Source organism: Quercus lobata, chromosome 2 (assembly GCF_001633185.2).
Source record: "Quercus lobata isolate SW786 chromosome 2, ValleyOak3.0 Primary Assembly, whole genome shotgun sequence".
Classification (NCBI taxonomy): Eukaryota; Viridiplantae; Streptophyta; class Magnoliopsida; order Fagales; family Fagaceae; genus Quercus; species Quercus lobata.
This window is the reverse complement of record NC_044905.1, coordinates 5,533,525-5,547,284: the sequence shown is the minus strand read 5'-3', so window position 1 is coordinate 5,547,284 and position 13,760 is coordinate 5,533,525. Positions and strand designations below refer to the sequence as shown.

At 34.9% G+C, this 13,760-nt stretch overlaps 1 long non-coding RNA gene and 1 pseudogene across 1 annotated transcript; both read left to right on the top strand.

Annotated features, from left to right (window-relative positions):
* LOC115974211 overlaps window positions 1-6,333 on the top strand; it is a 32,325-nt pseudogene extending 25,992 nt beyond the window's left edge.
* LOC115974217 lies at window positions 271-2,323 on the top strand. Its single transcript, XR_004087859.1, has 3 exons — window positions 271-353; window positions 604-1,450; window positions 2,237-2,323. It is a non-coding gene; the product is annotated as an uncharacterized LOC115974217 (long non-coding RNA).
* Window positions 6,334-13,760: the final 7,427 nt, after the last annotated feature.

Below are 13,760 nucleotides of genomic sequence, written 5' to 3'. Positions count from 1 at the left end.
GGTTTGTCTTCTTCTCATTAAGATAGCTTTTTAATTGGTTAATTACCCCGGTACTTTAACCCAGTACTTTTTTTTTTCCTTTAATTTCCACAATATATGTAGTGGTTCAGATTAACCCTGGATAAGAAAGTGACTGCAAATGATGGGGCTGAATTGTACTAACATTTACTTTGATTTGGTCATGAAAACAGGTAAAGAACAACCCAAGCATGAATGCCTTACACTCAGATATTTGCATAGCAACCTCAGCTGCCCCAACTTATCTTCCAACTTATTACTTTGAAACTGTAGACCCCGAGGGAAATGTGAGAGAATTTAACCTTACAGATGGTGGTGTTTCTGCTAATAATCCGGTATATGTCTTTTTCAAACTTCACATGACTCCTAATGATTATTATATATAATAAATTTCCTAATATTTTTTTATTATAAAAATGTTTAAAAAATAATAAATTTAATTATTTAACCATTATTTTAGTATTACTAAATTGGTGCAAAAACGCTTCTATAGTGTTTTTCCTGTAGTCGCAAGTTTTAATTGCAGCTATAGGTTGAACAATTTTTTTTTTTTTTTTTTTTTTTTTTTTTTTTTTTTTGATAAAGGGCCTATAGCCTGCCTACAGCAGTGTTTCAGTAAAATTCGGCTTAAACCATGTCTATAGCTGCATTTCTTTAAACTCGGCTACAGGTTTGGTATTAAAAAAAAATAAAAAAAAATAAAAAAATAAAAAAAACCTCAGATTATTCTCTCTCTAATCTGGTCTCTCACTCTCCCTTTGACTCCAAACCCTCACCGCCGATCCCCCCCTCTACCACCGATCCTCCTCACCATGGCCGAAGCCTTTCACATCTCAGCCTCAACTTCTCTCTAAAACCAAAACCTATAAACTCTCCCACTCTAGATCGGTCTCACCCTCTCTTCGATCTAAATGACGCACAGCCTCCTAGCTCCGTCGTGAAGCCCAGCCGCCACCACCACGATGGTGGTTCCCAATCTCTCATCACTTCACGGATCTGCCAAGAACCGTGGCAGATCCAGTTCCAGTTTCAGTTCCAGGACCAGGTCGTTAAAATTATTGGGTTGATTTCAATCCAACCGTTTTTGGGCAGAGAGGAGAGAACAGATTCGGAGATTTGGTTGCAGAAAAGTCCAATCGTTTCGTTGGAACGAACTGATTGGCCTTGGAAGGTGTTTTTGCCTCAAGGGTCGGATAAGGATCATGAGGCAGTCAATGTGAGTGGGCCCAACGCGGTTGATATTTTGGGTTTGGAGTATCCGGAAACAGTTGTGTTTGTTGGGGGATTTGACCCATTACAGGATTGGCAGAGGAGTTACTATGAGTGGTTGAAGAAATCTGGGAAACAGGCTCCCTTAATTGAGTATCCAGACATGATGCATGCGTTTTATGTGTTTCTGGAATTGCCTCAGTCGTCTCAGTTGATAGCACAGGTCAAGGATTTCATTTCCTATAAATGCAAAACTTCCAATTCTTATTAACTTTATTCCATGCGTCTTATGGAGTTTATGCTTTTCATGTAACATAAAGTAAATTTATATGCACCCATTTCAATACTGATGGCCATTCTACTTTGGTATCCATTATAAATCTTCTTTTGAGGAATAATAATATTACTACTAAATCTTTTTTTTTTTTTTTGATGTTTTAATAGGGTTGAAAAAAAAAATGATAATTGTAATTGAAAAAAGCTTTTCCTTAATTCCTAGATATTACCGGTTTGATAGTTTTGTTTCTCTTATTGTGTTCTTTTCTCTCCACAGATACTAAATAGTAAATATATGCCCATATAAGCCTGTGTTTTCTCATTTAGACCACTGTACTAATTTGCTGCAGAAGATAACAATAAAGAGACTGAGCTACAATTCTCATATGATGAGGAGACACTAGTTAATTAATATAGTCCAAACCGGAAATTTAAACTGTTTTTGCTTCCTTTTTATTATAAATAAAATGAATACTGGACCACTAGTCTCTAGTTGAAAGGTCGGGCACATACAGTTTCATTTCATTAAACTTGGTATTAATGCTTCAGCTTTTATATAACACTTTTTGGCTTAATCATTTGATCCTCAAGTTTTTGTTTTTGTTTTCTTCTCCCTTTTGACATTTTGTCATATGAATCTCATTTATGCAAATTTCATTTACATAATTTCTTTTGTAATCTAAATGATTATATAATTGGAGTTAAACCACAAACTCGGGGGTACCTTTTGCAGCCAGCCTCCCCTCCTGAGTGCTATGGTTCATGCCATATACAGCAGGACTAGTGATATGCAATTGGTTAGAAAATCTCTCCCTGCACTTCTCAAAGAGTATCACTTTTGGAATTCAGGTACCATAATATATATTTTCTTTGATTTTAAGTGGAATTATGTTTACATTTCTTCCTAGCTTCATTTTTTGTGGCTTGAACTTTTTAACTATTTCCTTTTCTGCTGTTGTAGGAATACATAAGGTGACCATTCAAGATGCTCAATCTTGCAACCACACCTTGAATCGGTATTATGCAATGTGGAACAAACCCAGGCCTGAATCTTCAACAATTGTATGTCCTTCTATCTAGCTTCATGCCTTAGCATAAGATCTTTTGTATATATAAATGGTGGATAACATTTAGAGGTGTAATATTTAACCAATTTTTATCTCGCAGGACACAAAATCTGCTTCCAACATCTCAAATTTCTATGAAAAATAGTATGAATGTGATAATTATGAAAAATAGTTTCTGTCTTCCATTCTCCTGTCAGGAAAAAAATGAGTCTTGGTTCAAACTATGAGAGCACCTTTGCAAAGCCATTGCACAAGATATCCACACTGATGTTGATCTGGTGGATTCAATTTATGGTTTATTTGATGCAAGGGAAAAAGTGTCAAAAACTGTTTTAAGTAATCAATCTATTATAACGCCTTTAATTCATGCAAAATAGACAGAAAACTAATCTTAATAACAATCATTAATACGCCATCTGCAATTCTGAAGGATATTCAATTCATAAAATGCCTTTTCTTGAATATGCGTGGATAACTAGCAAACATTTGGGATTGAATTTTATCATAAAATTTCTTCTTTAATAACATTCTAGTTATGGCATACCTTAATGGCATTGGAGTATAAATTATTAGACAAGTTTATTGTTCTGTGCTGCTTAAGCTGAAATCTTGTTCTTTTGAATTGAAAAGCAAAATTTTATTTTGTTTATCATCAATATTCTATTTTGATGTTTGAATTATTCTACCTTTTGTTGCTCATGCCTTCCTTACCAATGAATTTATTTTTTCAAATCTGTTTCTTGAAATATCCAAAATTGTTTAGTAAAGTGTGATGTTATATTACAAGTTTTTATTTTTCATTTAAAGGTTTATTTATTTGATGTGATTCACTGAAACCTATTAAGTCATGTAGCAGGACGGTTCATTACTTCAGCGTATAGGTTGATTCTTCATCTTTCTAAAGATTTTATTTTTTATTTTTTAAATTTTCATATTTGCTCCATTATTATACTTTGTTATATTATGCTGCAATTAAGTTTTGAAATTTTGATTAATTTTTCATTTTTATTTTTGATTGTAATAATGGAATGGGAAATTTTTTGATGATGTACGAGTAAGTGAATTATGTACTGAAGTATGAGTACACTATTTGGTCAGATTGACTTTTCCCTAATCAGATATCTTAAAAATGCATTCCACTTAAATGCAATAGAAACAAAAGGGTCATCCTGTACGTCGAAGTGTCCCTTGTGACTTACTTTCAAAGGTTAATTGCCATTTCATTATAGGCTTTTAGTGATTTGGTTCACTTTTACTATTCCTCTTTTTTTTTTTAATGGGAAAATACACTATTTTATTCATATTTAGAAATGGAAAGTACATCATGCATTATGGTAAACAATACAAATTCAACAGCCAAGAAGGGGGTGCTTTGAAATACGAGAAAAAGGTGGCGAGACATTCATCAGTCTTCGGGTAAACAATACAAATTTATTTGTTTGTGTTTTTTTTTCCATTGTGTTGACCTTTAGATGCATTATGCATGTCAAATCTGGTTTTCCTCAGTATGTTGTTCTTATGATGGCTGTTGATGTAATTAGCTTGAATTTTCTGCCCCTTGGAAATTGAATGGGTTTTTTGTATTCTACATACCATTAATTGCGATAATGAATTACAGTTTTGTTGTTGAAAAGGCTGCTAGGAATTGTCTCATGAGAATATTAGGTGACATGAGTATAGGGAATTAGCCGCGTGATTGGGCAATAGGTGATCATGTGATTGGGCAAGGGAAAGAAAAAGGAAAAACAAAACAGAACAGAATAGAACAAAACCTATGGCTGTAGCTGCAGCGGCGTTTTTTTTGTCTATAGCTGCGTTTTTAAAAACGCAGCTACATTTTTTGTAGTGATATCTATGATTTTCCCTTTAAAAAATTGTGCTGCATGGATTTTGAAACCTTATTATTAAATATTGTTCACTAGTCGTCTAGTTCCTTAATTTGAAGTGCATGAAAGAGTCTGAGGAGCTTCTTTTGAAATAAAAAACTATGGTGAACAAACCTAATGATTTGTTTTATAAGTGAATATAAAGAGAATGATTTGGACTTTATTATTTAGTTTCAATGACTTGAATATAGAGTATGAAATTATTATATAATTTTTTTTTTTTTTTGGTTGATATTTATGAAGAGAATTTCCCTTTGTTAATACGTGCATTTGAAGTGAATATGTAAAGATGTCATTTCAAATCAATATTATCACGTGTGTTTTTGCTCAAGCAAAATTTTCAAAGCTCACATCATCATGTGTTGTTAAATTTATATTAAGCAATTTATGATTACAATTGTTTTTTAGATCCCTTAAATGTAAATCCTCAAATTGAAATGCAACCTAAGAGAAAATTCTAACTTCATGGAGGTGAAAAATTTCCCTTGTTTGGATGCTCGATTGTCCGACATATGCATCAATACTTCGGCAGCTCCAACTTATCTTTCTGCCTACCAATTCAAGAACCAAGATAATGATCAAGGGAATGTTCGGAAATTCAATTTTATAGATGGTGGTGTTGCTGCAAACAATCCGATATATAATCATTTAGAGAGAGTTAATTTTAAATTGCATATTTGATGCTCAACTTTTGACATTTATCTATTGAATTGAATTCATGAAATTGATTACACTCTAAAACTGTGGAGCTTATGATATGGCATGAATTACGTTTGCCATATTGCATTTTTCATCCATCAAATGATGATAATTTTTTTTTTTTTTTTAAATATTGAAAGTAGAGGGATTTAAATGAAACATTTTAAAGCATATAGATGATTTTGTAAAGAAAAGATCAAAAGTTGAGAACAAAATATGCAATTTATTCTAAAGTTAAAAGTTTCAACACAAGAAAGCCTAATCTTTATAGTGTTTTTCTTTTCTTTTTGGCATCATGGTCTAGACATTAGTAGCCATAAACCAAGTGACTAAACAGGTCTTCAAAGAAAATCCTGATTTCTTCCCAATTAAACCCATGGACTATGGCCGCTTTCTAGTAATTTCAGTAGGCACCGGCTCACCCAAGACAGCACAAAAATACAATGCTAAAAAGGCAGCCAGGTGGGGCACTCTGGGTTGGTTACATTATGGTGGTTCTGTTCCACTAGTGGATGTGTTTACTCAAGCAAGTGCAGATATGGTTGATGTCCATATTGCCGTGCTGTTCCAAGCTCTTCGTTCAGAACATAATTACCTTCGAATTCAAGAAAATTTCTGGTTTCTCTCGGTTTTTATGTTGAATTCATATAAAGTTATTTAGTATTGACTAGTCTTTTGAAATACGACATTAGGATGACACCTTGACCGGGACAGATGCTTCAGTTGATTTGTCTACAAAACAAAACTTGGAAAAACTTCAATATATAGGAGAAAGAATATTGAAGAAACCAGTATCACGGGTGAAAAAGTATGGAAGAACATGCATGCATACACACGTACACAATTACATGCCATTATATTATATTTATAATCTATACATTATCATAAAATATTTCTCACAATACTAATTTCACGTAAAATTTTTGTTACTTACAGGTTTGCAAAAATACTCTCACGAGAAAGGATGCTTCGAGATGCAAAATCTCCATACACGAAAAGGCATTTCTAATGCCGATTACTACATCAGATTATTAATGATCTCCAGTCTCTATATATATATATATATGTGTGTGTGTGTAGTAGTCCAAAAATGGTACCTTAGTTACACCTGCATAGAAAGAAAGAGAGAAAGAAATGTACATTTATTAATTCAAATGATTCTTTTGATTTTTTTTTTTTTTTTTGGTTTAAATTTCTGACTACATTTGTGTGTACGCTGTACAAGTTGACAAGAAAAAGAATTCATTATTGGTTCATTGTTTTATGTTATGAAAAAAGTTAGCTGAAATATATAGATTTGAAAGTTTGATGGAAAAGCTACAAACTAGCCACACGTGATTGCTATTTTTTTTTTTTTGGGGGGGGGGGGGGGGGAACTTGAAAGTTTGATGGAAAAGCTACAAACTAGCCACACGTGATTGCTATTTTTTTTTTTTTTGGGGGGAACATTTTTTATCCCTACATGGAACAATTCTCATTTTGGTTCATAAGTTAATTTTGCTACTAATGTAGTCTCTAAAAAAAGAAAATCGATTTTATTTTGGTTCCTGTCGTCAACCCACTAACAGAAACATCCTACATGGTAGATGGAGTTCATAGATGACATGCTAGATACTGACATAACTAATAAAATAATATTAAAAATAACACGTTAGCATAAAATGCCACATCAGAAAATTAAAAAACAATTAATGAAATAAATTTTTTAAATATAAAAAAATTATCAATTTTAACCCAAAAAAAAAATAGTATTAAAAACCAAAAATAAAAAAAAAATGGAGATTTAGATTTACATTGAACAGTTATCTTTAAAATATAAATATCAGATCCTTATCAACAAAAAAATTAAACACAACTAAATCCAATAACCCCACCCAGCCACACTTATATTTTCCAATTTTGGTATATCTCTCTTTGTCGACTAGAACTTTTTCCCTCTAAGGTTTTTGGGTCTTGGTTTGATCTGGGTTAGAGATAGAGAGAGGCTAAGATCAGTTTGATTCGGGTTAGAGAGAGAGGCTGAGATCAGTTGCTAGCGGCGGTATGGCTAGTGGTGACACGATGCAAGACCAGTGACAGCAGAGCTTAAAAGCTCTGATTCCTTTGGATCGATGAAATCAAGGTCTAGAAACCACCGTGAAGTGGTGGTGGGTGATGAAGCCCAGACATATTGGGTCAAGTTTTTGCTAGATCTATCCCCTTTGAACAGATAAAGATTTATCCCCTTTCTATCTCTTTAATCTAAATGGAGATTCAGTCTCTCCCTCATGAGCATCGCCATGACAGCCATCACAACAACAAAACCAAACCCAATGACATCTCGGACTCTCGCTCTCTTTGATCTACATGGTAGGATTGGGTTTTTGCTATTTGGTTTTCATTTGGGTTTGCTTTGTTTAATTTGGATGAAGGTGGGTAAGGTCTTTGTGTTTGTTGAAGGTCTTTGTAATTTGAATCTTTAAAGGTATTTGTGTTTGTAATGAGAATGTGAAAGAATAAACTTATGCTCTGTTTGGATGTTTAAAAAAGGAGGGCGAGTAGAGTAAGGAAAGGAGAGTAATTCAATTACCTTGTTTGGAAGTTTTTTAAAGAATGAGGGAGAGGGGTTTTGTAGGGGTTTTAACTACCTCTAACCCCTCATTTTTAATTCCCCAAAATTGGAGAGATTTGGAGGGAGAGCAAAGTAAATAAATTATTGACCGAATGAATTCTCCAATTTACCGTTTCTAAATTAACAAAATTACAAACTGATTATATAAATAATCTTTGTTTGTTCCTGAGAAAATTTAAGGGGAATGGAAAAAAAAAATGAATCTCACTATTTAGATGTCGTCGAGTCATAGGTCGTTGATGACGACGTCACCAAGTCCGCATCACTTGCGGCGATCGGTCTCAAGTTGGTGGCTATGCACAAGATTGGGCATTTGCTTGGGCTCGGACATTCATCAGTGGTGGAATCGATCATGTACCCTGCAATCACGTCTAGGACTAGGAAGGTTGAGCTTCATAGTGATGATGTTATGGGGATTCAGTACTTGTACGGAACAAACCTGGCGGGTAACAATGGTTCATCTCCGCCGTCATCTGGTCATGAAACTAGTGATGGTGGTGGCGCCTTGATTTCGATCTCTCTGTTAGGCATTAGAGCCTTTTTGGCCATTGGGTTTGGATTTTTACTCTTTTTTAGTTTTTAGGTATATACTTTATTTTTTTAATTTTATTTATGCTTCTCCAAAAAAAAAAAAAAAAAAAAATTCACTAACATATTCTAAGATTTGGACGAATGATAATCAAGATCAAAATTTTACCAAACTGACATATTAATCATAGACCAATGTTGCAAGTCCATTTTCAAATAGGAATAAATTTGTCTATTTAAATAATTTCCTCTCCTCTCCATTCTAATTTTTAAAACATCTAAACAAGAGGAAGGGCTAATTACTCTATTCTCCCTTACTAATTTTAAAAACATCCAAATAAGGCAGAGGATAACCATTCCCCTCTACTTTCCTTCCCACTACTCTCCTCCCCTCTACTCCCCTCTTCTCTCCTCCCTCTCTAAACTTCCAAACAAGCCATTAGTAATTGTTGAATGTCTTTGTGTTTTGTAAATCTAAGTAATTTTATAGGTTTGGTTGTTAAGGAAATATAAGAAAAGAGAAAAAAAAAAAATCTTGATTCTTTATTTTTTGGGCAAAGTGAGATGATTGACCGTGAAGAACACATGTTCTAGTTCTTCATGTTCTTCCCCAAAAAAAAATTTAATTTAATTCTTTTCTTTTCTTAAGGTTTTTTTTTTTAAATTATTTCATCAATTGATTTTTTATTTTCTGAGGTTGCATTTTATGCTGACGTGGATGCTGATATGCTATTTTTAATATTATTTTATTAGTCATGTCAGCACTTAACATGCTACCTATGCACTCCGTCTACCATGTATGAGGTTTCCATTAGTGGGTTGATGGCAGAGACCAAAATAGAATCAATTTTATTTTTTTAGGGATTACATTAATAGCAAAACTAATTTAGGGACCAAAATGGGAATCAACCCAAAATGTAAGACCAAAAGTGTATTTTTGCCTTTCTTTTTTTTTTTTTTTGGTTAAATGTGTAATAAGGTGAGCTATATGATTTTGAAGAAGAGCACTACTTCAGAATCTTAATCAAGTCTAAAAACAAAAACATTAAAAGTATTATCAATGAAACCGAAATTAATTGTGAACCTGTAAATGCATTGTGACTCATGGAAAATTATTAGGTATACTCCCAGAGTACCATAAATGCGTACTCCTTTCTCTCACATGAATGGTGGGTCCCACTTTGAATTTAATTAGTGGGATCCACCAATTATGTGAGAGGAGGGAGTATGCATTTATAGTACTCTGGAAGTACATAATAATTTCCCGTGACTCGTGAGCAAGATCTAGATTTTAGATAGTTTCGATTAATTTAATCCAATGTTACACCTTAATTGAAATTAAGAATATAGTGGAAAATAACTTGTACCAAACTAGCACTAAATTAACATTTTAGATTTGGATTTACTATTAATTAAAGCTTATTTAATAAATTTAATGTGTATAAATACTTTTTTAAAATGACTATAATTTAAAATTTAACCAAATTTAGTAAACTATATAAATATTTTGAAACTTATTATTGTGACGAGAATAGGAATTTAGATCAAATGTTCAAAAATATCAAAAAGAGTAGAATCTCAATACTTAGTAATATACAACCATACCTATGAGATGATAGATTTTGATAAGGTAAGTATGAGTTGCTCAAAACCAAGGTTATGAAACCTGGACCGGACCGCACGGTCCGACCGGAAAAACCTCAAACCGTTCATCTTTGCGGTTCTTTTAGCCTCAAGAACCGTTCTATGGGAAAAAAACAGGCACCCGTGCGAACCGCGGTCTGACCTCACGGTTCTGAGAACCGTGATCAGACCGCTTCTCACGGTTCTCTACTTTCCATTGTATCTAAAAAAAAAAAAAAAAAAAAAAAAAAAAAAAAAAAAAAAAAAGGCAACAAAATGGACATTTTAGACAGTGCATGGGTTTTTCGGTCAGACCTGGACTTTTTGTTTGAAAATATTCACTGAAAACTTGTCGGAAGTTTTGAATCTTTCATCGTCGATGGGTCATCTTGTTCGCTAGAAGCCGAAAGTAGCAGATCTTGTTCGCTAAATTGATGTTTTGGGGGAGATTTTGCTCGGATCTTGTTCGCAGACGATGCAGCTCCTTCTTCTTCTTTGTTTCTTCACTGCTTCTTCAGTTCTTCTTTCGTTCTTCATGGTCTCCTTCCTTCAGTTTAAAGCAGATGACTTCTTTCAACTTTATTTTTGCTTTTTAGTTTGGTGAGCCTAGCACGTGTGACATGACAAAGCCTTAGAAAATTTCCATCTCATTCTGACTCATTGCCCCTCCCAACGTGATATGATGGAGAAGTGAATGAGCCTAATTTAATATTAATATATGATTGTTTTTGAAAGTTTCTGGCTCATTGCCGTGTGAGCCTAGCACGGGTGACATGATGGAGAAGTGGATGAGGACAAAAATGAGTTTGAAAGTGGATGAGCCTAGCACGTGTGACATGATGGAGAAGTGGATGTGAAAGTTTCTGACTCATTGCTCCTCCCAACATGAATATTAATATTATTATTATTTTTTTACTATTAAGTTGGATTTTGAAACATTATAATAGAATTAGTGATATAAAAATGCATTTAAAAAAGTATTTATTTAGATTATTTTAGTCAAATTTTCAATTTTTACTAATTTAATATTTTTATTTATATTTAAAATAATTATTAAAATAATTATGACGTCATTACGGTTCGATCCCGGTTCGACCTCGGTTCGACCTCAAAAACCTTGAACCTCTCTCTTTTACGGTTCAATGAACGGTCCGGGTCTGAAAACCTTGCTCAAAATGACACTAAATGACCTAAGAAATGTGACCCAATACACATCATTATGAATTGTATCTTTCAAAAACCAGTGTGATGTAATGATTGAACTTTCTGCATTCCAATCATCATAGGTTGCCACCACTTGTGGAAAAAATCCAGATTTCAACCGGTGCTTAAAATGTTTGCCAATTATTGAGCGCAATAACTAGACATTTGCCCTAGAGTGTGCACATGGACACTTACGCACTACAACTTGAGATTGAAAATCAAAAGAACAATGTTAGAGATGTGCCTAACTTTTTTACATGGACTCACACTAGTAACATCATTTTATTATACATCAATCATAACATATCATCTCAACTGTTGTAAGTGAAAAATTTTATGTTGTGAACTTATTGAAATTAAACCAAAAAAGAGTCATTGGATAGGATATTTAAATCCAAAATATATTGCCCACCTTAAAATTCCTTTTGCTAGATAATGAAATCCACTATCCACATTGCCATTAGGATATCACTTCACCTAATTCTTCTTACCTGCAATTCTCCTGGAGTCTCAACTACAATTCCTGTATATGTAGCGTCTAAGATGCAATTTCTTCTTTGCTAAAGAAAGATCACTATAAGGAAATGGAATACTCTGTTGTTCCTGTCAATGATAAAGCTACATATCAACTCAAACCATATTGAAGAAACCACTATGTATGCATATGGTCCATATTATAGCATTATTAGTCCCATAAAAATGATGAAAATGTTGATTCTTAACCAATACTTGAAAGCTTAAAGGATTATAAATAGATTGGCACTATGTGCAGGGGCGGAGCCACGTTGCCCCTTGGGGGGGGCCGTGGCCCCTGCAAAAAAAAAAAAAAAAAAAAAAAAGTCCACCAGCATATATACAAATTTTAATTGGGCCTCCCAATGATGTATACCCGGCCCCCCCTCCCATTTCTGTTCAATACTTCAATTCACTCCCAGACTCTAGTTTCAAGTGTAGGCCTTTTTATCCTCTAATAAAACAAAACATGGCCCATAGCCCACTTATATTTAAATACCCAAAACACTACCCAACAAAACATCATTTTATCACCCGTTCTCCAACTCAAAATCAGAAGATTCAAAACCATTTCTTTTGTTTCTCTTTTTACTCTCTTCTTGTCTATTGTGTATACACGCTACCGCCCACTCCACTGGTTTCAGCAGCCCCCAAACAAAACAAAACCCTCAGCTCAGCTTAGCCCTCCTCTCAAACTCAATCCTTACGATCCCACAAAAAAAAAAAAAAAAAAAAAAAAACTAACCATTATTTTCTTTCTTCTTACTTTCTTAAAATAAATCATTCAGAGCAAGGGTGTAGTCGGAGGATGAGTTTTCAGTTTCCACTTCATCTCTTTTTAGTGTTTTTTTTTTTTTTTTTCTCAACTATCTAAATGTAAGGGCACGATTCCTTTGCTGCCCATTAACATTTTTGGACTCACACACGAAAGATCCCTCACAATATGATTTGTAGAGAGAGGGCTTGAAAAGCTTGGGTTTAGTCGCGGGGCGATGTTCCGATCTTGATTTTGGAGGGATTCCTATAGGAAAAGGAGTTGGGCTTGAACATTTAAGCCCTAAGGCGTCGCACCCTATGGGATGGGACTCCTCGGAGTTGATCCGAGGACCATTGAGGCCTTATCCCGGTTACCCAACGACGGACTTTCTTCAGTGAGATCCAGTGTTGTTGAGAGGTTCTCCCCCATGTAGTCTTTCTTTTTCGGAGGTGGGATGGGACTCGCTTTAGATTTACTTTCCTTCTTCTTTTATACTCGTCTGCGTTAATTGTCCTTCGTCCACGTGTAGGTTCAATCTTTACAAGACTGATATTTGTCCCATCGGTCTAATCCCGGAATTGTTGGGGATGGTTGATAAGGCTGCAGAGTACAGCTCTGTCATGTGTTGGGTCTTATCTGGAAGGGTAGTAAGAATAACTTCCCCAAGATATTTTGGATCTCCTTACAAATTCGTCCCTATACCAGTTTTACCCCTTTATTCCGGTGGGATTCAGGATCTGCCGAGGACTGAACTGTCCTCGGCTGCCTCCCAAAATTGTTTTGTGCTCTGTATTGTAGAGCTTGGGCCACAGTTCTCCTCAGCCCGGGCCTTTGGACTCTCTAAGGGCAAATGGGCCTGGTCCATGAATTATTGGGCCCCACAATAGCCCCTCAAAACCCTTCTATCCGACTTCCAGGTTGGGAAGGAGGGTTTTGGCAAACCCGGGCCCTTAATGTGGCTTATTTAGTTCAACCCCGCATTTATGTAAGCGGTTTTCCACCTGTCCAGGAAGTTAGCCGGTTTTCAAGGGATTCCGTTTAATCTGCTCGTGATCTACTCCTGCCGCTTGGCTGTCCCCGACGCGCCCTTAATGAATCCCCTTTACAAGGCTCATTTATGTCCGGCGGCTCATCTGATAAGGTGGGGAAATGGAACGGACGCCTCTTTTTTCTTCAGATTCTTTTAGGAAACTAGAATGCATTTAATACCCTCCGTTTTGCCCTTCCTATAAGAAGGCAAGCAGGAGGCCATCACTTTCGTGCAGACCCCTTTCCTTCCTTCTGAGATCTGAAACTCGTAGCCTCCTTTAGCGTCTGCTTAGCTCGTTTGTTATACACCATATCAGTATACGCCTACCATAATGAATGAT